Raw genomic sequence first — 26,633 nt, 5'->3', positions numbered from 1 at the left:
GCTACAACGACCGTCCTTTTACATGGACCTAGTAATATTAAATCCGTTTCAATGTGTTTAACGAGGTAATTGTCTTTAAAAGTCCATGAAAGAATTTAAAATTTTGATTAATAAAAATGTAGTCTAAGATTTATGAACAATTCTTAATAATAGCGTTGAGCCTCCCACATATTAATAAAAATAGTTTTTATCATTTTGAATAAAAAGTATGAATGCAAAAATATAATATTTTTCAAATTTCAACCAAAAATCAAAATTGCTGGCGTTTTTACAAATCTTTACATTTCCTGATTAGATTTAAATTGATTAATTCGCACGCAGTATGACGTAGATAACTTTGACCGTTGCTATTGGATGTAATAATTTCCACCTTTTAATTTGAAAAATGGTAGTGCAGACCACCAGGCGGACATTTTGTGTGCCAGTATGCTGGCAGCCCACCACACCGACACCCACCACAAGACTTGAAGATATTCCTGGATTTGATGGAGACTTTAAAGTATTACTGTGACTACAAGCCCTGGAAACTGCTACCAAACCAGGGGGAGTGCATGGAGAAAATCTATGACAAGGTTTGTTGGTCAGTTTAATGAATTTCAGGATATTTTCTGAAAAGTTTCCAGCACGGTTCTGGTCATTCAGTTTAATTTAGTACTTTCATTGAAAATTTCAGGTCCGTAGCTGCCCAAATACCCAAATTATAGTCCAAATTGTGTTTCATGTCAGTTCAGTGTGTTTAGTTATACCAGTTTAAAAAATTGTAGGATTTTTCTGAAGTCTCCAGTACTGCGCTGGTCTTATTAATGGTTAAATTTAATGTCTTGTCTGTTTCTACTTAGTTGAGTGTGTTTTTTGCTATTTTTTGTTGGGTATTTCAGTTTTACAAAAAAAGAAAAGGTACAAAAAAGACAATTACAATTTTTCATTTTTCAAAAAAATTATTATTATTATTATTATTATTTTTTTATCCTCTTTCTAATGGCGTTTTAGTGAAATCTATAAGAGTTCATATAAAACAGTTACAATCATTCAAAAAATGAAAAAATGTAATTTTTGCAAAAAGTGCAATTTTGGCAATTTTTTAATTTGCTCCAGGAAGGTTCCAATGCGCAGCAAAGAGCGTATTTATACAAAAGGACCTTAAATTAGGTAAAATAAGTACAAAAAAAGCACTTTCAAATTTTTCATTTTTCAAAAAAATTTAAAGAATGGGGTATGGGTCTTTTTTTACTACTTTTTGAAATTCAATATCTCGGTAACATAAAGAGTTAGAGAGGGCAGTTTTGGCTCATTTTGTAGTATTTTGTATCCTCTTTCTAATGGCGTTTTGTGAAATCTATAAGAGTTCAAATAAAAAAGTTACAACTATTCAAAAATTGAAAAAAATGCCATTTTTGCAAAAAGTGCACTTTTGACGATTTTTAATTTTGCTCCCTTTTTATTATTTAAATTAGGTTAGGTTAGGTTAAAGGCTACCCAAATACCCAAATTATAGTCCAAATTGTGTTTCATGTCAGTTCAGTGTGTTTTTTGTCATTTTCTGTTTGGTTATACCAGTTTAACAAATTGTAGGATTTTTCTGAAGTCTCCAGTACTGCGCTGGTCTTATTAATGGTTAAATTTAATGTCTTGTCTGTTTCTACTTAGTTGAGTGTGTTTTCTGCTATTTCCTGTTGGGTATTTCGGTTTTACAAAAAAAGAAAAGGTACAAAAAAAACAATTTAAAATGTTTAATTTTTCAAAAAAATTGGGGGGACTGAAAGATTGGGGGGTTTTTGTTTACTACTTTTTGAAATTCAATATCTCGGTAACATGAAGAGCTAGAGAGGCCAGTTTCGGCTCATTTTGTAGTATTTTTTATCCTCTTTCTAATGGCGCTTAGTGAAATCTATAAGATTTCAAATAAAAAAGTTACAAACATTCAAAATTTAAAAAAAAGTAATTTTTGCAAAAAGTGCAATTTTGGCAATTTTTTTATTTGCTCCAGGAAGGTTCCAATGCACAGCAAAGAGCGTATTTATACAAAAGGACCTTAAATGAGGTAAAATAAGTACAAAAAAAGCACTTTCAAGTTTTTCATTTTTCAAAAAAATTTAATGAATGGGGGATTATTAGAAGTGTTTTTTAAGTACTTTTTGAAATTCAATATCTCGGTAACATGAGGAGCTAGAGAGGCCATTTTTAACTCATTTTGTAGTATTTTTTATGCTTTTTCGAATTGAACGAATTTTTCAAAAAGTATAAAAATGCAATATTTGTCAAAAGTGCAATTTTAGCAAATTTTTATTATGTTCCATAAGGGTTTCAATGCACAGGGCATATTTATACCAAAGGACCTTAAATTAGGTTAAATAGGTACAAAAAAAGCACTTTAAAATTTTCCATTTTTCAAAAAAAATTTAAAGAATGGGGTGTGTAGGTCTTTTTTTACTACTTTTTGAAATTCAATATCTCGGTAACATAAAGAGCTAGAGAGGGCAGTTTTGGCTCATTTTGTAGTATTTTGTATCCTCTTTCTAATGGGGTTTTGTGAAATCTATAATAGTTCAAATAAAAAAGTTACAATCATTCAAAAATTGAAAAAATGCCATTTTTGCAAAAAGTGCACTTTTGGCAATTTTTGATTTTGCTCCAGGAGTGTTCCAATGCACAGCAAAGGGCATATTTATACCAAAGGACCTTAAATTAGGTAAAATAAGTACAAAAAAAACACTTTAAAATCTTTAATTTTCATAAAAATTGATATGACGTTTTAGTGAGTTCTATAAGAGTTCAAATAACAAAGTTATTCAAACAACTATTCAAAAATTGAAAAAAATGCCATGATTTTTAATTTTGCTCCCTTTTTATTATTTAAATTAGGTTAGGTTAGGTTAGGTTTTGTTAGGTTAGGTTAGGTCAAAAAATTGGCGGTTATTTCACTGTATTAACTTAACACTGTTTAGCTTAAATATTAAATAAAAATATGATGGGATACCAGCATTACCTTCCCCAAGAAGACTATTAGTACAGGATGATTTCAAAGTATGTTCAAAAATTCAAAGTTATTAGAAAATATAAAAAAAAACATCTTTGCTAAGACCTGTTTGCCATGCAAATATGTCTTGAACAACTGAATTGCTATTCACACCTGTGTAAGCGACTTAAATTAGAAATAGTCTCATCACGAACACAAATAATTCAAGACTCCAAGTAAATTCCCAATTAGGTTTTACATTATTAGAACGAAGATTTAATGTTAATCAATGTGTCTTGCATCGACTGACTGGTTTCTCGTTTAGTTTGCTTGTAAAACTTACTGTAACACATAACTGTGAACGATAATCTAATTCTCGTTGGCGCTGATACGCTGATAAAGATTCAAATTTATCTCGCTTATCTCTCCATAACGTCGCCCGATCCTCTTTACTTCATTAAATGTAACTGTTTCCATTGTGAGCCAACTTGTACACATACAAAACTAGTCTCGAATATCGAAGCCAGTTTTCTATTTTCTTCCTAATCGGCACCGGCCGTCGACATTATCATGCCATTAGCACGTTCTCAACGCTCAAAGATATAAGCGATTGTATTTTATTTAAAGCAAAGTTTAATTCTCTTAATGGCTCGAGACATTTATTTTATTTATTCGCCGAGACCTGGTAGTATGGTATTATGAGCTTTTATCCAATCAATCGATTATAGATTTTACCGCCGGTCTGTTTGTGCTAACAAGCTAATTAAACTATCGAACGACACCGTGTAGTACCTGGATTTATTTATCATTCCCTCGACCGAAAAAGACCTATCGAAAACCGTTAGGAATTATATGGGAAATGATTAATCACTATCATAGGAAAACCATGTTAGGAGAAGCGTTTTATACTTTCGCATTGCAAATAGGTAGTGGGTACTCCCATGCATGTGTATACTGGTCGGCTGGTCCCTTAGAATGTCACTACGCCGTGTAACTATCTATCTGTTATATCCACGGTATGTGTGCTTCCTTTAAGGCAAATGATTCATTGAAACGCCATAATAGATGAATAGTGACAAGCTATACCGTTTGGCAGTGGTATATTGGCGCAACACCCATAAGATTATTTTCTACCATCTAGAAGAACAGAGATAGAAACTCTGTACAGTACTAGCAAATACATTATCAGTTTAGTTCCAGTTTGTAACAAGTTTAACAGAAGAAATAAGGAGTGACATAGGGGTGACATCTATACCATCAAACTTTACCAAAACGCGTAAAAAAGTTTTCTAGACTAAAGCGTCATCTATGAGAAGGTAACTGTATTAAGACAGTAGTACTGGGGCCATAGCAGTGGTACCTAAAGAAAGGTAGTAAAGAGGAGATCATTGCCGTTCGATCACAGATGGCACATCGTATTTTAGACTGGAATGTATGTACAACATGTACTAATAAATACATTTTATCAGTTTAGTTCCAGTATGTAACAAGTTTAACAGAAGAAATAAGGAGAGTGACTTTAAAGGTGACATCTATAGCATCAAACTTTACCAAAACGCGTAAAAAAGTTTTCTAGACTAAAGCGCCATCTATGAGAAGGTAATTGTATTAAGACAGTAGTACTGCGGCCATTGCAGTGGTACCTAAAGAAAGGTAGTAAAGAGGAGATCATTGTTTAAACGTTCGATCACAGATGGCACTTCGTATTTTAGAATGGAATGTACAACATGTACTAATAAATACATTTTATCAGTTTAGTTCCAGTTTGTAACAAGTTTAACAGAAGAAATAAGGAGAGTGACATAGGAGTGACATCTGTACCATCAAAATTTACCAAAACGCGTAAAAAAGTTTTCTAGACTAAAGCGTCATCTATGAGAAGGTAACTGTATTAAGACAGTAGTACTGGGGCCATTGCAGTGGTACCTAAAGAAAGGTAGTAAAGAGGAGATCGTCGTTTAAACGTTCGATCACAGATGGCATTTCGTATTTTAGAATGGATTTTTTTTTGAGCATCTGTGCTAATGACTGAATCCAGAGATGGAAAGTATAATACACTCATGTATTATACATAACAATTACTTATTTATTGAGATATTATTGTCTAGTATTAGGATTAGTCTAATTACTGCAGAAATAGTGTCGGTTTTTTAAATATAATAATTGAACTATCAAAAAATTATAACTGATAATAAAAAGAAACTAGATAAGAAAGAAAATATTATACATTTTTCCTGCATAATACATGTTATGTATTATATTATTTTATACTTACATTTACCCATCCCTGAATCATACTATTGTGGTAAACGCTAAAAAGTAAATTATTGACTGGAAAACCAAAAATTTAGAAAATTTTTGCAATAAATCAGAAAAACAATTTCTTTAAACAAATTTTAAAAAACTAACTTTAAAAAAGGTACTTATCCCCATTTTGCACTCAAGTTTTCATTTACGAGTACACCGTGTACCCAGAATAAAAAAGGACATTATGGGGATCTTGAAAACGGTTAAAGATACAGTTTTGGTTAAATGGGAGATAAGTTGCAAAAAGGACTTAATAAAATGACATTTTAAATTTACAAATTTTCTTGGTTTTTGATATATTTTAAAAAATATGAATATTTTTATTTTTTTGTGTTATTTTTTTCTAAAATACTAAACTAGAATTATTTTTTATTTTTTTAATTATAAATTTCCCATGCCCATACATTGTTAAGCTAATTGTCATTAATTTAACCATAAAAATAAAATAAAAAACTCCAAATACCCCCAAAAAAAAAGGAAAAGTTTCATTCATCATTGAATTTGGAATAAAAACAGCTTTTAGATTTTAGAATCTAACATGAACAGGTCAGGACTGTAAAAAAAATAAGTTGAAAAACAAAACGTCTGACAACGCCAGTTTAAACAGCATTAAAAGTGGTTGTACAGAAGTGTCATTAGTTTTGACATAGGTCCAATATTAACGTCACAAAAAATTATAACATAAAATTCAAAGTTTTTTCAAAATTTCTCAAAGACCTAAAAAAATCGATATTTTTGTTTTCATTTTAAATGGAATTTTATTAAAGCCATGATTACTTACTTTTCTCATATTTAACCAAATCTGTATAACTATTTTCAAGATCACTATCGTGATTATCCTGGATACCCTATACAGGGAGTTACAAATCGATGCATTAGCATTGCTATCTCAGAAACTATAGTTGATAGAAATTTAGGTGAATGGAGGCTACGTTAATAATTTGGAAAAAAAAATCAAAAAATTTTCATTATATCCGACAAAAACTGAACACGACAAATTTCTAATTTATTTTTTTTCTACTATATTATTGATTATTTTATTTTTACGTCTGGAGGCACTTTTTTATGCTATTCAAGAAAATAATGTTAGTATTTAGCTACGACGTTTCGTTTTTTAGATACCATCATCAACTTCAAATTTTCAAATACGAATCTCGACTTATTATTCCTTTTTTTAGTAGCTACAGACCTCCCGAAATTAATGATGTGCAACACTTATAATTTTTTAGAATTATAGAATTCTCCAAAAATTAGAATATTTTTAGAATTTCGAAATTCTCAAAATTTTGGAAAATCCTAAAAAACATTTGTCTGTAACCCAAACTACGACTTTAATTTTTAACTTATTTGCGTGATTTTTTTTTTATTAAATAGCTAAAGGTTTGGAGAATGTGCGAAATTTATTTTTGTCGCCAAAAAAGTTTTGCAGGTAGGAAAAATAGTGACTTGAAAATTATGGTAATTTTAGCATTTTGTTAAAATGCTTCTAAATATTTTAATTGGCGTATTATTAAAATTATATTGACTTTCGCACATTCTAGCAAGTGTCTTCTTTCATATGCCGTTTAAAAAACAGCAATATCTAGCCTAGTTTTTTTTTAATTTGGGTTAAAAGATTGTCATAAAATGCATTGAATCTCCCATAAGACGTTTTGCTTTACCGATGCCCTTAAGTTTGACACTTTCTTGACATTATCTATTTACACTAGTTTTTGACAATATATACTAAACTAATTTGAGCCAGGAACTTTTGTTGTAACGCATCTATTTTAGACTGCAAAAGAACTATGTTGCTGTACTGTCGGCGTAAAAAAACTCCATTTTGTTACTAATACAAAAGTAATTTCATTATTGTAGTAGTAAAGAAATAATGATAATACTGTCAGTAGTAGTTTTGCTAAAGTAGAATGAGATTCTTGTTCTTCGCTCAGTTGTCGATTTCAGCTTCGCTTCGGTCTGATCTTCTGAGCTCAGCACAATACTAAGCTTTTTTCTACTTTTAGTAACATAATATACTATTTTTTAAACTCTGAGACACTGGCAAACATCTGCCCTAAAGACTGCACGAGAGGGCACACGACCCTTCGCGCTTCACCAAACACGCACCTTTCCTCAACCAAAAATCGCACATCCTTTTTAGCGAGAAAAACAAACCTGTAAAAAGGCTGCAGCACGCAAATAAATATAGCGAAAGCTTCCAGACAGGAAGTCCTAAAACGCAAATAAAACATATGGAAACAGATTTCCGACACTGACTTGACCACACCGAGCGGATTTGTATATTTTTTTACGATCCCTGGGGTCCTGGCAGGATGTCGGTCGTCGTGATCATTTCTGGTGATATTAGGATTAGCGCTTCCATAAAATTTGCTCTCGGATAAACAGGATCTAAATCACTAATAAACAAACATGGATTTTGTCAAAGCAGAGAATCAACAAATAAAGCTATTAATCCTCTTTAGGCAGGCCTTAAAGATCACTAAAATCAATAAATGAATACTGAAATTACTGTTTTATAGTCGTTGTGTTACGAAAAGCATCATTAAAGTAGTTACTAGTAAGGTCCAAACCAGAGCAATTGGTGGTTACGTCATCATCTTGTCGTTATGTATAATTCGATAACAAAAGGTTGACATTATACAGGGTTATTCACGTTATTCGACATTGGAAAATTGTGAATAAACTATTCACTTTCAAAAAAGTTTTTATTTTGACCTATTGGAGGTATTTTTTTAAATATTTGGTTGTTGTCCGAAATGCAGAAAAAGTATCAAAGTCATGTTTTTTCAAATGGAACACCTAGTATATTACTTTATTTTCAGAATCTACGTTGAAAATAAAAGGTAATTTCATTGATGTTTGATAGGTCTAAACTTTACAGTTTCTCAGATATTCCTTATTTTGTAAAAATGTAGAACAAATATTACATTTAAACATTCAACCTTCCTTTGAGATTTATTGACCAAAATTGGTTTGGGCGCTGATAACAGATTAATTTTCATAATCCAAAATTGATAAATTGTCTAGCTGATATAGGAAGTCTCAAAAAATGTACTCAAAAACTAAAGTATACGCAAAATTCAATTACTTATCACAAATTATTGTGGGATGAAGCTAATTGTTAACGTTATCTTGGAAAATCGACATTTCTTAAACTAGAATTGACTGACTGATTTTTGATATCGTTCAAAGATCACCCGGTATCTTTTCCAATTACATCTAATCTAAGTAAAGCGTTTGATTTTGATAAGTTATTAAAGTTTAAAGATTGCAATTATTGGGTAAAAATTTTGAGACATCCTGTATGAGCTAGACAATTTCTCACCCATGGATCCTAAAACTTGATCATTTTTAACAGTTTCCAAGCCAATTATGATTAATGAAAATCAAACAGAGGTTGAGTGATTAAACCTTAAAATTTGTTCTAAATTTTTACAAAATAAAGAATATCTGAGAAACTGTAAAGTTGAGACGTACGAAACCTCAATATAATTACCTTTTATTTTCAACGTAGATTCTGATTCTGATTCATTTGGGACAACCGGTACATCTTGAAAATATTTTTTAAAAGATACCTCCAATAAGTCTAAATCCATCCCAGAATCAAAACTTTGTTGAAAGTGAATAATTTAGTCACATTTTTCCGTGAATAACCCTGTATACAGGATGGGTGCAACATACGCATAACCTTGGGAAATTAATTAGGATTCATAGGTATAAAAAAATATACAGGGTGTTTCCTTACGTTAAAATAAAACCAAAAAAAAATTGGTCAAATGTGACTGCTTTAAAATTTCCCTATCTTGTACGCGCTTCTTTCCCACCCTGTATAGTGCAGTTACAGTTCATTAAAGTAAAAGTTTTTACCGTCAGCAAAAAGCCAATAAATCAAGCCCAATGACAGTCGAAATTGCATTAAAATCCGTTGATTCGTTGCGAAATGACGATTTTTCTTGACGATTTTGTGACAAAAAATAAATTATACTTAAAAATGAAATGGAGGGAGAAGACAAGTAAGATAAATAAAAAGGAAGAGAGAGTTGAGCGACTGATCTCAGATTTGAATGCAGCAACGTTTTTGGATTAGTTAGGAAAGTGTCTAAATTTTATTGGACAACCAACCTAACCCAACTATTAGGTCAAAATTACAAAAAATGGAAAAATGTTATTTACTACTTTTTTGTCTTTACATAATACGGTTATTTCTTTTCATTAGAGTACTGTACGTTCAAAAAAAAATAAATATGTATACCATGTTGTCTACAAGGATTATATAGATATAGGAGAGATATAGTTGTATAACTATAATGTAAACAGAAAGTGTTACTCCTACTTTTGACGTCACTATAATTTGATCTTAGATTTATGCAACGTTTTAGATGCATTGTGCTATCTTCCTACAAAACCAACAACGTAAACTAAATATTTTCTAAAAGATGTTTTTTGTTCAAATTTAGTCACGTACGTAGCCGTTTCAATCACTGGATACGGTCAAAACAAACAAACGAGACAAATCTTTTGTATTCCAGAGGGACGATTTCCTGATTTGACCGAGCCAAGCACACCTTTTTACCACTTATTATGCGCTTTAAGCATTTAAATACAAGCAATAATCCCGGCAACAAAAGGTCGGAGCAGGAAGTCTTTTAAAATACTAACAACCATCTTCCTTATTTAAGAAATAAGGATATAAGTAGTACGGATTAATTTGTGTTGTTCGTCGATCTGGAAGGAAGGGGATCCTTACTTTCAACTCGTCTCTAAACTGTCGTTTAGAATTCCTCTCGTGTGATTAGGTCAGGATGTCTTAAAAAACATTCAAATAAGTATGTTGGTATTCTTATAAAATTACTTGAAATTAGTCAAGAATTATTTTCACACGAGCACAATAGTCCCCCCCAGGAAAGGTTTATTAAGAGCAGCAAACGTTTCACAATTGAACGTTTCCCAGTGTCTTCCTTTATTTTGGAACAAAACCCGCTTCTTTAGCCAATTTGCGCTCCGTTTAGGACTAGGAATATCCGTTTCCTGTTTTTAGCGGGGTCTAACAATCGACTTCCGCCCTACGTGTTGTCCGAACCTACAAAGGGATATTAGCGCTCATTGGAGACCTCCCCTAATGCCGGACGCGTCCAGTTAAGGGTAGTATCCGGGATGAGCTTTTTAACATTTGTTTGCTTCATCCCGAAGGTGAGAAAGCTGGTTTTAATTTATTCCGACAGGGGTTTTGCTACTTAAACTTCTATTGTTGTTGTAATGAGAATTCAAATATGACGTAGGGTTGTTTTTTGGTGATACCAACGGTTGTTCATTCATGTTAAAACAGTTATTAAAAATAAACACAGTTTTGAACTTTAAAATAGTGAAAAAATGCTCCTTACTTAACCTTAAAAGCTGTTCCAGTATCTTGAATGGTTAAGATAGTTTTCCTACCCTTGACAGAATAGTATATTTCATTACCAGTACAGAAATGAGGATTTTTCCGTGCGCGCGTGACAAATTCTCGGGGAAGACGGGAAGTCATGCAAGAACGGAAAATCCATTTCTGGACGAGTAATGAACGATATTTTTTATTATACTTAGGTACCTGAAATCAACATAAACAAAAAATATCGCAAAAAATTATTAAGAAAATCGGGAATATTTATTTTTATTTTTAAAACAGTAAAAATGTAAGTACATACAACTCAAATTAACAAAAAAAATACAAGTAGGTAATTCTAAGAAAATTAATTTTGGACAGAACCGTTATTATTAATAGTAATATTTATTGTACAATTCGTATTATTGTTGAAGCTCAATCCCTTTTGCATTTCTTTTTGTTGAACTAAAGACTCTGCTAAAGATGTTGAAGCGGAGTGTTCGTGTGTGCTTTGGTTCTCTCGATTGACTGTTACAGATGTTGTAGTTTCCAAGTTACAAGGGCTAAACAACTTCCGTGATACTTCAATTTTTCTTTGTATGGACTCTTCTATATATCCTTCTGCTACATTGGAAGAAAGCCATCCTCCGTGTCTTTTCAAAGTGAGCAAATCACCGCCGTTTTCCACCAACATGGTTGCCGAAGAGCGCCTTAGCCCATGTCCGGTATATTCTTCGGGATTTTTTAGTTTTAGGTATTTTGCAACAAGTTTTGGAATACCACTGATAGTATGGCACCCAACATGTTGAGCGTAACATCTTTGGTTTCGGTATGCAACAAATAATCTTCTACTCTCCATATGTTTAGGGCGGAGATCTGCGTATTTACGGTAAATTGTACAGGGATCGAATTTGCAATTTTCATTGGTAATGGTAAAACTTCTTGACCTGTGAGTTTTTCCATCTCGTAAGAACATGACAAGGAAACGCCCATTATCTTCCACATCATCTAAACTTAAACGTATTAAATCATCTCTGCGGCATGCACCGAAGATGCCAAACACTAAAATTACTTTTGCTAGTAGATATTCTCCATCTGAAGCTTCACATAAAAATTTGGTTACTTGTTCTGCTGTAAGAATCTTGGATTTCTTTGGTATATATCCTACAGCTTGTCGTTTCAAAAAAGCAATCGTTTTTGGATATTGATGGTGAGTATTTTCTTTTATTGCCAAACAACTCTTTAACATAGAGAATCGACTCCATAAAGTGGAGGATTTCATAGTGTTGGCTTTTTCAGAAAAATATACTAAAAGAATATCGTCACTCACAATTTTGATTCGTTTCTGAGTCCGCCATTCGGTAAAACTGTTATATTCTTGTTCATATCTCAACCTGGATTTCACTGGTAATAAATCTGCACTCACTTCTGCCGCTCGTTGTAAGATATTTTCGGGAATATCCCGATTTTCTTCACAATCTGAATTCATTTTTGCAAAATGTAATAAATACATAAATACTTAATTTTCACTGACAGAAAATAAAATTTGTCATTAATAAATAAATCGTTGCTATAGACACATTACTCGTTTCTTTTTTTTCTTCGGGTTGCCATAGGATATCTAGTATCATGGATATCGATGTTTATTATTAAGCGCACGGAAAGAGGGATCGGGAAAAAATTTCCGTGCGCTGTTCCGAAAATGTCATATTTACTGTATTTTATAAACAGTTGAAAATGTAGTATTTTCTGTTAAGTATAATAAAAAAGCATATTAGACAGTAGCAGCACCACATATTGTTAAAAATTGTATTCATGGTGGAAAATGTCGAGCATTTGAGCAAATCACAAGTTATGGCAAAATTACTAAGTATGTAGTATGTTCTTTGCGAATAATAACCTCCGTTTAAAATAGTAAATACAGGGTGTCAAAAATAAGGCAATTTAGGCAGACTTACCTGTATCCAATGTTGCTTAATGTTACAGGGACCAACAATTACTAAATAAATTGGCATGTTTCGACCTTAACAAAATATTTTTTCGATGAGAGGAAATAATAAAAATTACTTGTGGCTCGAAAATAAAAGTTTCTATGTTTATTACTCCTGTATCTATTACTTTAATAATTTATTTGCTACTAGCTGACATGATTTTGAATTTTTTTTGCCTCTTACAAAATTATTGTCAGACATACGGTTTGCCTAAAAAAATACAATACTTGCAACATAAATGTTAAACCGAGACAAACAAAAACACGAAATAACATTCCATTATCTAAACTTTATAACAAATATTCAAAATGTTCACTCTTTTACTCTGTGCTATTGGTAATTATTGTGTATGTTTCTGTTTGTTTAAAGTTTTTGTTTGTAAAAAAATTTGGTGAAAAGTTGCAAGGTATTGTAATTCTTTTTAGAAAAACCGTATGACAATAATTTTGCAGGAGAAAAAAGTTTAAAAATAAAGCCAGCTAGTGGGAAAAAGAATATTGAATTAATAGATACACAACAAAAATACAAACTATTATTTACGATAGACAAGTAATTTTTATTATTTTCTAGCATTGAAAAAATATTTTGTTTAGATCAAAACTTGTCAATTTATGTAGTAATTTTTGGTCCTAAATCTCGTAAAAATCGATAAGTGCGTTTAGGAATTATTTCGAAAAAACGATATTAATTCGAGAACTTTGGCGCCCTGTAGCGGCAAAATTAAGCAACTTTGGATATAAGTAAGTTTGGTTAGATCGCCTTATTTTTGTTTAAGCGTTTTACAGTCATTTCAGGGAGACTCCGTATAACTAAAACATGATTTTACTTTGCATTTAAGAGATTAGTGGATGTACTAATGTTGGTTTATCTAGTACCGTTTTTACAGCGGAAGTGGTAACTATGAATCCTTCTTTATTTGATAATAGCTGCGTGCATTTCCGAAAGCAAATATTGAGTGCAGATATCAGCATATTTGGTTATAATTTATTACGGTTGAAATAAATATAGTGATTCATGGGTGTCACCCCAATATATTACTTCATATCGTCGGATATGACTGTTGAACTGCTCATAAACTGGTAATAATTGAACGATATCTGTACTAAGAAAATTTATTTCTATGTTAATAGGACCAAATACGTAATTTTACAGAAGGGATAATCATTGTTAAGACTAGTGGTGGATAATTTACCAATCAAGTAAATATTTTACTTTACCAGGAAAATTTGACCGGTAAATTACTTGTAAATGACTGGTAAATTATATAATCCCTGACTGTACCAAATCTTGTAATGTTTTTTCAGGTTATTTCATAGGAAATTTAATGAGGATTCCAAAAATGTACTTAAAAACATGATTCGGTTACTCCAAGTGGGTTTTACAGGCGATTTTGTCCCTGACTGTCCTTAACAGTATTCAAATTTTACTGAGTTATTTTCCTAAATAACTGAGTTATGAGTTATGAGAGTTTATTTTCCTAAATAACTGAAAAACGGTTAGAAACAAATTGCAAGAAACCAAAAATGTTCCTAATCAACTCTTTAACCCAACACTCTAAATTTACAGGACCGTTTTTGCTTCCAGTATACAGGGTGTACATGAAAAGTATGGTGATTGACTGTTTGCTCAACAGCACTGAAAAGAGGAGCTCAAGACGGTTAAATTGAGTGGTCCAACCTCCCCAAACTCGCAAAAATAACCGAGTTACAGGGTGCTCAAATTTCAACTACAACTTCAACTAATTGGAAAATTTGTTGCATTAAACTAGTTTTCCTAATAACTCGGAAACGGTAAAAGCTAAAAAAAAATGCAAGAGACCAAAAATGTTTCTAATCATCTCCGTACATTTGCAGGACGTTTTTGCTTGCAGTATACAGGGTGTGTATGTAAAGTATGTAAAGTACGGTATTGACTGTTCTTGGCCACCCTGCATGCAATTTTTCAGATAGAATTTTTTGCACAACAACACTGAAAAGAGGAGCTTAAGACGATTAAATTGAGTGATCCAACCTCCCCAAACTCGCAAAAATAACCAAGTTACAGGGTGTACAAATTTCAAATCACAAGCAACATATTTTAAAATTTGTTGCATTAAACTAGTTTTTGTTAAATAACTCAGAAAGAGTAAAAGTTTTGAAAATTTTGACAGAGAGCAAAAATGTTCGTAAAGAACTGCTTAACTAATCCCTGGAGGTTTTACAGTCCGTCAGTGTCGCTACTATACGGGGGGTGCATGAAAAGTGTAGTAATTCAGAGTTATTACTTTTCAAATTAATGTCAGAAAAATAATATTTTTCAAGTAAATTTCAATTAGACCCATAAATTTACTGGTAAAATTGGTAAATTTTCCTGTCACACTGAATTTTACTTTACCTTACCGGTAAATAACCGGTTACGGTAAATTTACGCCCATCACTAGTTAGAGACCCATATTTGAGCATTATTAAGACTATTTTAATAGAGAAATTAATTAAAAACAGTTCGGTTCACTGCAAACTGAAAATTGCTGAGTACTACAAAATGAACCAAATTTTATGGACTACCGTCCTAAAACTAGCATTTTCCTAACTCTTTGTCTTGGATTGAAACTTAAACATTGTTAATCTTATTAAACTAAGGCAGTGGCGTAACTAGAGATTTCCGGCCCCTTCGCAGTATTTTCTTCTTTCCTACTTCTGATTATGTGAAACTACATTAAAAGCGATTTTTGGAGGGTTTTTTGACACGCCGAATAAAAGTTGTCACTTTTTTACTTGTTACTTCTTTTTTTACTTTTTTAAAATTATTGACTTTACAAGGTTAGAAACCATTGGCGGTTCAATGGACTGGTATCGTAGAAATTGAAGGAAAAACACCCACTACCCCTTTAAAAGGTTTACCAACTAAAAATGCTTACACAAACTGTTTCCTGTACGATAAAAGGTTTCAGAGATACTTGCACAATTTAAATAACACCCTATTGTATTTCTAAAATGCATCAGTTTAGAGGGTAAGTTAATAGAAACTATTTTTCATATTATGAAACACCTTGTATATTAACTAAGGAAACATATTATCAAAAATATGTTTGCAAGCACCTCATTTGTTGAAAATGTATATTGTGCCTGTTTTTTGCTTTAACAGCAATTATCTAACCTAACATAGCGTCTCTGTCTTTTTAGTTAAATTAGCTTCTTGTAAAATCTCGAATTCGGGTAAAAGTTCATTTTAAGAAAATTGTTTATTTCTCCAATTAGAATTAACTTTTCTCTAATTATTACAGTAAAAACAAGAACTAACCTAACCTAAAACCATGAAAACCTACAAAACACACTAGTTATTCCAGCTTATAAGAAAAAAGAGTAAAAAAGTTTTAAATAAATATCAAAAGTTAAAAGCAATGTTGGTTAAAGCATTTTCTACTATTCCATAGTTAATGTTATTATATTTTTGTGATTTTCTCCGAAAATTATTGAAATTAAAAAAAAATTACAATACATTGTTGATTGAGGCACCTAAATCTCCAACAAAAAACAGGGTGTTCCATTGAAGAAAAAACCCCACACCCGGACATAGACATGACAGGGACACCTTGTATAGTATCCGTTCAAATGAAATAAACAGGAAAAGGTCACATTTAAACATTGTTTAATTTTTACTCTAGTAAATATGTTTATTTCGTTGTAATAAGTAAAGTCAAAGTTAGCAATAAAGAAGAAAATTGACTACAGATAGATTAGTTCCTATCATTTTTTTGTAATTTTTTGTGACCTTATTGTTACAGCCCTGTACGTAAAAGATTTGTAACTGTTCTGCCTATTTTAATCATAAAGAAAACAGGATCTAATTTTACTAGTATATAAAAATGCAACCAGGAAAAAAAATGGGATAATATAACAAGGTAATAGATCTTGAATGTGTTACTTCTTTATTTGTTACACTCAAAATGTTTACTATGTTATTGTTTGTCATTCTATTTTTTTGCCTGTAGTAAATTATACCATTTTTGAATGTTCTATAATTCCTTCTCAAACTAATCAATCATTAATGTAAGTAGGATATAGTAAGTTGTTAAGTTTAAAAGAAAACCATTTATACGGTAACAAAACGATTGTTAAGGTTGTCTGCTTGATGTGTTAATGGTGTAAAGATGACAGTTAGCATCCTGGACAGTTAGAAACCCTATTTTATGACTTTATGGTGTAACGTTTAAGGTGTTTTAAATTGTGATTAATTGTCATTTCAACTCAGTTAAAATAATTAAAAAGTTGAGTCAGCTTAAAAGAAAAAGTGATTCATTTACACACTCAATTCATATTTCTGCTTTCTGGTCAGTACAACCTTCTACACTGATTCATTTTATACAAAAAAAAAAAAAGCTCCCTGTTGTTCGTTGTAAACCATAAACAGACTGACGGGATGTTGTAGGTGTGTTCAATGAGTTTACAAGGAATCAGATTTGATTTATGGTTTTTCTTTTCAACAGTAAATCGGTCAAATTCCCAGATGTTTCGGGTTTTACGACTATATTGCTGCAATTGCGCGACTAATTCTCACTTCCGATACTGGGCTTCAATTCCATTCTCGTTTGTTTGGAACCGAAAAGACAATCCGTGTCCGCACGTTGGGCACCTGTCAAACACCCAGTAAGGTGGTAAAAATAAGAAGGAAATGATCTAGTCCAGAAATGGACTGGTTACACCAATAAACGACACTTTTAACCCGATACTAGATGTGCGTATACGTTGGGGCGGATTTTCCAGGTCCCGACCGAAAAATCGTCTGTTTGCATTCAACACAGATGCTTCCGGATCTATCACAAAAGAACAGTAAAACCGGTAAAAGGGCACAATGCCAAGACAAACTTCCTCCCGATCGAACAGTGCAAAAAAAAATCCTTTCGTCGTAGTTGTAAAGCTGAAAGTTGTGACTGGTTCGGAACCCACGTCAGCCAGTTTACAATGTTTCAGATTAACATGTTGACACTAGCTTGTGGGTGGGAAACTCCCTAAAGCTAAAAAGATTTATTTTAGTTGAATTTTGGCGATTCTATACAATCCAATTTCCTGTGAAATGGAAGTAGTCAATGTGGTTTGTAAAGTAGCCAGTGTAGAAAAAATTTCAAGAAATTTCTTACTAAGAATGTTATTATTAGATAGATTACGTACAAGTCAAATACATGAGAAGAATGATGATTGAAATATTTTAACAAAATCCTTTGAAAACACTCAAACACTTGTAGCCTTTCACGTTAACGAGATATTGCAAGAAAAATACAAAATAATCTAATAATGTCAGAGATGTAGGAAAAAGGAAGATAAAGTGAATTGAATTTAAAACAGGAACATTCATCATGGAAAAAGCTAAATTGTGACAACCTAAAGATCATCATGATCGTCATGAGTTTGCTGTATATGCTAAATGTGCTTATTAAACATATCAGAGTCTCTACTCTTTGTGAGAAATTGGAAACAAAGCTGTACAACAATAAACTGACTAACTGTTCTAAGCCTGATCTGCCTTCAAAGCCTTTTCAAAACAATCAACGTCGGAAACAATCGAGGTAATTCAAACAGTAAGAAAATCCGCTTCTCAAATATCTCAGAAACAACAAACAAACTGAATGTGAATAATTCACACGACAAATTATATAAGGCAGTTGTTGAGATTGTAGACTCGCCTTGCTGAATACAAAAGAAGGAAATTCCGAGGGTCTAAAACGGCCTATCTCGAGTTCTAGATCGGAATTTTACCTACTTACGGGTAAAAATCGCCCGAGCGGAATAACTTTCATAGACGCCATGGTATCCGATTACCCTATTCAGTTATTGTGCTCTAAAAAAGGAATATTATAATTAATAATATGGAGAAACCAGAAAAATTGCTTGTTGAAGTTGGGTTTGTAACATAAGGATCAAATTTCTTTTACTCGAAAGTGCATTCTTCCTGTATATGGAAATCATTTACTCTTCCAAACGTCTTTCATTCGTGTTTCTGTGGTGGTTTTTACAGGAAACTAATTAACGATGACAGACATACAGGGTGATAATTAATAGGAAAACTTTCAAGGACATTTAAGTAATTAACGCACACTAGACAAACTAATAACTAAATGTTGTTGTTTAAGATCAAAATAATTTGATTTTACAGGCAGTGGTCATTATTTTTGCAGTTTTCAATCAGATGGAAATATTTTTCTTCCATGTGTACACTAAAATATTCAGAATACAAATTCAAATTACTGTAAAGTGTGAATCAAAACTAATTTCACAAATTCAGGTCAAAAAATCTAATAGACGACAGTCTTTAAAGGGTAAAGCTACGAAATACAATACAGGGTGTCAAAATTTACAAAACGTAAAATACCTTTTAATAAACTTGGTTTGGTTACACGTAAAATGTAACAGATTTGGAATCCATAGTTAGAATACTAGTAATCAAACTAGGACACTCTGTATAGTAATAATCTAAAGTCAAAATTCGAGCTGGAAGTTCTTAATATTTGAGTTCAGAATAAAAACATATAAATAAATAAAAACAAAAAAAAATCTTGTACAACATTAAATTAAAACAGTTTTTGAGTTAGTTTTAAAGACAAAAGTTTTGTAGTTGTAAATTAAAAATTACATATCAAGATTATCAGTTTATTTTTTCAATTATTGATGAGTTTTTGATTGATCTATTTTCAGCCATTTTTAGAGCAAAATTGAACATAATCAGAATAAAACTACGAAAAAAAGGTCTAACAACTCAATTTACAATTTGGAATTAGTTAGTTATTAACATACAGGGTGGTCCAGTTTTAAGTGTCAATAATTCACCATTTGATAGCCAATCAAAAAATAAGTTGACTTGCATTATGTCATTTTTCTGAAAAACGTTTCCTAAGGAAGATACAGTTCTCCAAATTTCAATTTAAAAAATCGTTTTATTGTTTAAAACTGAACATCCAAGACTTGTGAGTCCAAATTTGTACTGAATAGTCTAAAAACTTTTTTACTACTAGGAATAGTCTTATGATTCGCTTTCTCAGACTGCCATCCTGGTTGAGTGTCTGAAACTGGCATTCAAGAACTAAAAAAAGTCCGGAAATCAAGACAAAGATTGTATTATGCATGAAACTCATTTTTTACTACTAAAAATAATATAAAAGTTGACTTTTAATGCTAGAACTGACTTTACTAGGACTAAAGAGAGTCCAAAAGTATATTTTCAAGACTTTAATTGGTGTACAACTCAATTTTCTTCAACTTTCAACAAGTCAAGAAGTAAATTAAATTTTCGGACTATTTTATTTCTAAAAATTAGTTCTCAATACTAGTATTGTAGCATTTGGTACCAAAATTTTTTACTTTTATTACTGAAGAAACTTGACTTTTGGAAAAAGTCTTAAACTCGATTTTTCAATCTTAAAAAGCACTAAAAACAGTCTGAATTTCTTAGAGATGCTACAATTTATTGCACCTATGAGTGTAGAAGTCAATTTAATAGTGAAGAAGCTTGAAATAACATTTTCAAAACTATGGTCAGTGGACAAACTGGCTTTTAGGCCTGATAAGTCAAAAACTTTGTAAAGATAGTCTTGAAACTCGATTTACCGAATAAAATACCCGAATTTTTAGCACTGAGGTGTCTAGAAGTCGATTTAATAGTGACAAAGCGTGAAATGCCATTTTAAGTCTATGAAGAATGTAAAAATTGTTTTTTAAGTTTGCTATGTCAATAACTTGGTGAAGATAGTCTTGAAACTCGATTTTCCAAGCTGAAAGCAGTTTTGAAGCACTAAAAATAGTCCAGAATTCGAAGAAAATGAAAAGCAAAGTAAAAAGCACGAAAAGTTCGTTTTCAAGGCAATTTTCATGAATCTAATGTTAATGTCCTGCATCTAACACTATTTTCAAGACTAAAATATTGAAATTTGTCTTCAAATTATGAAAACTTACTCCAAATGCAAATTTTAAGCTTCTGATGTCACTTTTCATTAGTTCAGTCACATTTTGGGGTTCAAGTCAATTTTTAAGGTTTAAATGTATGAATTTGTTGTAAAAAATTCTTGAAAAAGTAGTTTTTATGCCTACAAGTCAATTTTCAGTATTAAAGTCTCTCGATTTGCATGAAAACTGGTTACAAACACAATTTTTAAGCTTCTGAAATTTTAATCTTTTCTAATTCAATTTTCAAAACTAAAGTCTTTTAGTTTGTCTGGAAACTATGAAAACTGGCTACAATAATATTTTTTAAACTTCTTAAGTGAATTTTCCGTTTCCAAGACAATTTTTAAGTTGGGTTAGGTTAGTTTTGGGTCTTTGACGGTAATAACGTGTAATAAAGTGCTGTGTTCCAAATTTGATCAATATTGCTCCAACGGTCTGACAGTTATGACAAAAAAAACAATTTTTTAAACAGAAATTTGAAGGACTGTATATTCCTTAGGAAGCACTTTTCAGGAAAATGACATAATGAATGTCAACTTATTTTTTAATTGGCTATGGATTGGTGAATTATTGACATTTAAAACTGGACCACCCTGTATACTTGAACTATTGTGATTATCGCACTGACTTGACCACATTATTGAATTTAATTATGTATAGTAAGTATTGTTATTAATAATAAAATTCCATAAAATGTAATGTATATTACAGTAACTATAAAAAAGTAGCTATTTTTAGTTTTTCGCACTTACACTATTATACTGCTCTTATTATCATGTCTAAGGGTGAACCACACATCTTATAAATTAGTCGGTAAATTACCCGAGTAATAAAAAAGTAATTTAAATTAAAACTGGTAAGTTACATTGGTAGTAATAAAATTCTTAACATAGACATTATGAGTTTAACCAGCCATTAGGTTTCTACATTTACATTAGTTAGAAGTTCTTGTAATAAATCCCATTAAACTACTAAATACATAAATATCCAATCAAATGCTAATTAATAATTAAAAGCATACTGGTCCATTAAAAGCAAATTTGTGTTAAAAACTGTTTTAATGACCAGTTTTGAACCTTAACCCACAAATAATGAGATAGACAGTTCAATCACCATTTGAAACTTATTTAAAAGTAAATTAACCGACTTGAAAACTTATGACATTTTTGACAGACCAGAAACGTTCTTTTGGATTTTTGCCAACTTTTTCAATAAATAAATGAACTCTCGCTATCAAAGTTGGCAGACTTGGTGGCTTATTTCCGGTTATAAACGCCGAACGCACATCAAAATTACGATTTCATTAATAACTGCTCGATGGCGGAAGTTATAAGTAGTTTCTTAATAGGTTTCCGCTCTGGGCTAATTAAAAAACCCTCAAAATTTAACGACTTCCAAGTCTGTAGGTCGTAATTGATGTTGGCACTTCTATTACATTTTAAGAGGTGTTAAATTGCTTTTCTAGGTAGCTTACCTTCCTATATGAATATCAATGGAAAGTTATTTTTGCTTTGTTGGTAGAACGATATGAAGAAGAAGAGAAGATTGTGGACTATCACTTGAGAGTTTAATGATTTTAGTAAGCGTTAAATGTTCAAATAGTCAACTATTCAATTAATAGAATAAATTTGAAATGTGCTTGAAGTATTTAGTTATAATATTAAAGAAATATATTTTCCAGAACACTTGCAATGCAACTACTACAAGTATGTGTTTATAACAAATAAGTAACAAAAAAATATAGTTGAAGTATTTTAATGTCAGCTAAATATAGAAATCTTCAGTTTGAGCCAATTTTCCTACCAAAAGTGGCAACAGTTTCATAAATTGCGTTTTAAACCACTTTTATCAGTACTTTTTCTAGTTTTGTCATCATAGTTTGCAACGTTGCTATTTTAAACCTGATTTTGACAAAACTGCCTGTAAAAATCAAATTAACTTCCTATGATACAGTCTCTGAGATATTAACAGTCAAAGTTGTTGTTATCTCCCACAGGTAAATGCATTGCAAGTGTAGTCTACATTCAAAGTCACTAACTTATTTTAAATAAATCACCTAATAACTACCATAATAACTTGCCATATACAATTTTTTATCTATTCGTATTATAGGCGGTTATAGTTTGATCACTAACAGAACAGGAAGAGGGTTTAAAACACCCTGTATAGTGTCAAAACAAGGACTTTTCTGACAATAATCCTGCTAAAAAATAGGTATTTTACACAAAGTTTATTGGGAAAAAGTATGTTTGAGGTATAATGTTCTCAAGTTTAATTTGCAAAATTCTATTTGTTATATGTAGAGTCCGGATTAAAAAGCATTTAAATCGTGAAAAAAAGCAAAATTGTTTTCTTTAAACAAGCATAAAAATCTGTAAAAAAGCACAAAACTCTTTCAGAGATGCAACATTTTTTTGAGTTCAACTTCTAGAAATTTTTTTACGATTTCAAATTGCTTTAGAAGCATACGGAAGATTTTTGACTGTTTTGAACTCTCAAAAGTTTGTTGAACTACTTGAGAGCATTTGGACTGTTTAAAATGCATATTGAAGGTTCTGGAATGCTTTAGAGGCATTTGGAATCTCTTACACAATTCACAAAATTTTGGAAGCTTCTAAACTGCTTAATACCTTCTGGGAGCTTCTAGACTAGTTGAAAAGCGTTTGGAATCTTTTAGACTGTTCTAAATGCTTTTGGAAGCTTCTAGACTGTTTTGATTCCGACTGCTTTAGAAGCATTTTGAATTTTCTGTAGTGTTTTGAAATCTTTTTAGACTACTTTAGGAGCATTGAAGATTCTGAACTGCATTTAAGACATGTGAATTTGAACTTTTGAAAGCTTTGAAACTGCTTTAGAAGCATACGGAAGCTTTTAGACTGCCTTGAATTTTTTTAAGAGCTTCTAGACTGTTTTGGAAGGCTTTAGACATATTTTGGAGTTTCTGTATTGTTATAAAACCTTTTTAGACTACTTTAGGAGAATTTAAAGGTTTGGACAGTTTAAAGAGCCTTGAAGGTTCTGAACTGCCTTTAAGACATTTGGAACCTTGTAGACAATTTTAGAAACTTGAAAGCTGTTTAACTGCTTTAGAAACATACGGAAGCTTTTGAGAGTTTTGTAGACTTCTTCAGGAGTATTTGGATATTTTTTGGTCAGTTTAAATTTGTAAATTGATACTTCAGAAGCCTTCAATATCTCAATATAGCAATTTTTTGTCAAAGCAGTTATTGGTTTAGTTTATTTTTAAAAACTTGAAAAGCTTGTTTTGTAAAAAAATAATTAAACCATACAAAAATAGCAGTAAATAAGCGCAAAAAACTAAAATAAGCACAAAACGAAGAAAAAAGCAAAAAAAGCATCAACAAAATCAACCAAAAGACCAAACCTCAACCTCAACCAAAAGAATTATCTGACTTAAACTGTATTTTTGTAGTTTTTCCTTGTTTTAATTAACTTAATCATTTATTACGTTGGTAAAAATAAAGGTTTTTGTATAATACGTTTAAAAATTATTAATAATCTTTTGATTTTTGTTTGGTTTTTTATATCAGAAATTGTCAGACAACCGCAGGATACAGACCAATCAAACTTGAAGACCATGTATTTTACCATATTTCTTAATCCTCTTAATTAATTAATCCTGCTAGAATTACTTATAATTACTTATATTACTGGTGTATTATACATTCTACCTTTCAAAGGACTTGGAAAATAACATTTTCTATAAGTATGCTTAAAGTTGATAGTTGTGTGCAACATCTGGTGACATCTGTACTCAACTCTATGAGTTAGAAAGTACAGATGGCGTTCCAAAATCTAGGAACAGCACCATTAATGCCGCATCATTCGGTAAACACCGATCTGATTGGTTGAAAATGGTGAGGTTTTGTTTTTTGTTCATCAATCCCAATCCTCTGACCGGTTTCGCCGTATTACGGCTCATCAGAGAGGCTATACGGCGAAACCGGTCAGAGGATTGGGATTGATGAACAAAAAACAAAACCTCACCATTTTCAACCAATCAGATCGGTGTTTACCGAATGATGCGGCATTAATGGTGCTGTTCCTAGATTTTGGAACGCCATCTGTACTTTCTAACTCATAGAGTTGAGTACAGATGTCACCAGATGTTGCACACAACTATCATTTCTGGCATCCAGTTGACTATACTGGAACGAAGGTTTTGTTCTTTGGTTATCAAGCCCTATAGCCTCTCTGATGAGCCGTAATACGGCGAAACCGGTCAGAGGATTGGGATTGATGAACAAAAAACAAAACCTCACCATTTTCATGCTTAAAGTTGTTTTAAATTGATGACATAAAGCTATAAGAAGTTTTGATCAAATTTGATACCTAATAGAAAACCATTATGATCAAACACTGAAAATTGATTTCTCTAATCACAAAAATGTACTAAACTCGTTATGTGAGTAAACAAATTTTTAATACTAACTTAGTACATTTTTGCACTAGATATAGACCACACACTTGACAATATCATTATTTATTCTAATGCATGAATATTCAAACATGCAAATAATCCACTAATTGAATTGAACGATTTTACAATATTGAATTTTCAAATATTTGATTAATTTAATTCCGCAGTAGAAACTTTTAATGGATTAATTCACATTTTTACAATATACAGGGTTTAAAATACTGTTTCTTTCTCATAAAATACCCTGTGACTTTCAAATTTTGCAAAAGCATAAGAGTGAAATCATCAATACTTCATAGTGCAACTTCCAAGTTTTATCATTTAATCTACTAGAATTATTCGTAACATTAAATGATAACGATTTTCAGGTCAAAACCTTAACCTAGTTATGAGTAATATTTCAAGTGTGTGAGGTGGATATCCACACTGCTTAAAACCTTATCATTTTTCTTCCCCATCTTTAGCGAATCCGAACCACATTTGGATATTTGAGGAAAACTTTGAATTTTTTTTTAAACCTGGGTCAATTTTAGTAATAAAACACCGATTTTAACTTATTCATTACTTAATCATGTTTCAATTCCAACTCCATGAAGGTATCAAACTATAAAACATTGCTTAAAGGTAGTATTATCAGTACCAATTATATTTAATGCTTGTTTATAGGTCTATGAATACAATTTTGGCAGTTCTGACATACAATTGTATGTTTCGAACCGAATTTAAGACGTATTTTGGTACTAGAGTGTTTACAATGTCTGTCGCATTTTAACTCATTCTGATAAAGCAAGATACAAAACCTGCTTAAAAGCACTGTTAGAGTTAACATAGTTACAGTAAATCATATTAAATGCTTGTTTAGAGAGGAATGTTCAGATCCATGAGTAGAAATTGGACAGTCGTGACGTGTATCTGTTTCGTTTAAGCATATTTCCATATGTCATAAACTTGAAACCTGTCAAAATCTCCTCCATGAAGCTATAAAATGACAAAACATTCTTAGAACTAGTACAATCTGTTAAAATTCACATAAAATGTTTTTTAGAGTTCTATGAGCAAAATGTTTGACAGATGTGACGTGAAGCTGTTTCGTAGAAATAGTGCATTCTAGTTGAAAGACACTTTCAGGAAACAATACAGGGTTTTTCAAAAAGTCAAAAATCAATCAATCTGAGACTGAGTTTTTGACCCCCCCTGTTTTGTAAAGCTGTTTTTTTTTTGGAGCTAGTTCCACGTCAAAATGATGGAAACTGTCAAATACTACTCTATGAAGCTATAAAAAAAATCCTGCTCAAAAGCAATATAGTTCTGAATCATTTTCAGTGAACTTTATAGGTTTATAAGTTCATTTTTGCCGCTTGTGATTTATTCTAAAAATCCAAAAGAACAACATTCTGTTTGTTTTGAAATTAGAAAATTCAAGTTGAATAGACAAATAATAGCATTTTAAGTGGACTTGGAAAACCTGAGATTTTACTCAAATTTGGAAACTTTTTTAAACCTTTTCGAGGAAAGTTATATCATTTAATCATTTAAGGGTTGGCAACACTGACATAAACTCCTTGACCTACTGCTTGATAAATATCAACTATACTATATCGTAAGTTTTACTTAAGAAATAAAAAAAGAATTGAAATTAATGAAGATTGTCAACGAAGGGTGG

At 31.4% G+C, this 26,633-nt stretch overlaps 2 long non-coding RNA genes across 2 annotated transcripts in view; both read left to right on the top strand.

Moving 5' to 3' along the window:
• The window catches only part of LOC145726816 (uncharacterized), a 133,834-nt gene that overhangs the window by 35,690 nt on the left and 71,511 nt on the right, over nt 1-26,633 (top strand). The window lies entirely within an intron of this gene.
• LOC145727321 (uncharacterized) lies at nt 388-912 on the top strand. Its single transcript, XR_014177857.1, has 2 exons — nt 388-572; nt 674-912. It is a non-coding gene; the product is annotated as an uncharacterized LOC145727321 (long non-coding RNA).

This window comes from Ips typographus, linkage group LG3, assembly GCF_016097725.1.
Source record: "Ips typographus isolate SLU linkage group LG3, UJ_Ityp_2.0, whole genome shotgun sequence".
NCBI classification, from domain to species: Eukaryota; Metazoa; Arthropoda; class Insecta; order Coleoptera; family Curculionidae; genus Ips; species Ips typographus.
This window is presented reverse-complemented; position numbering and strand designations above follow the sequence as displayed.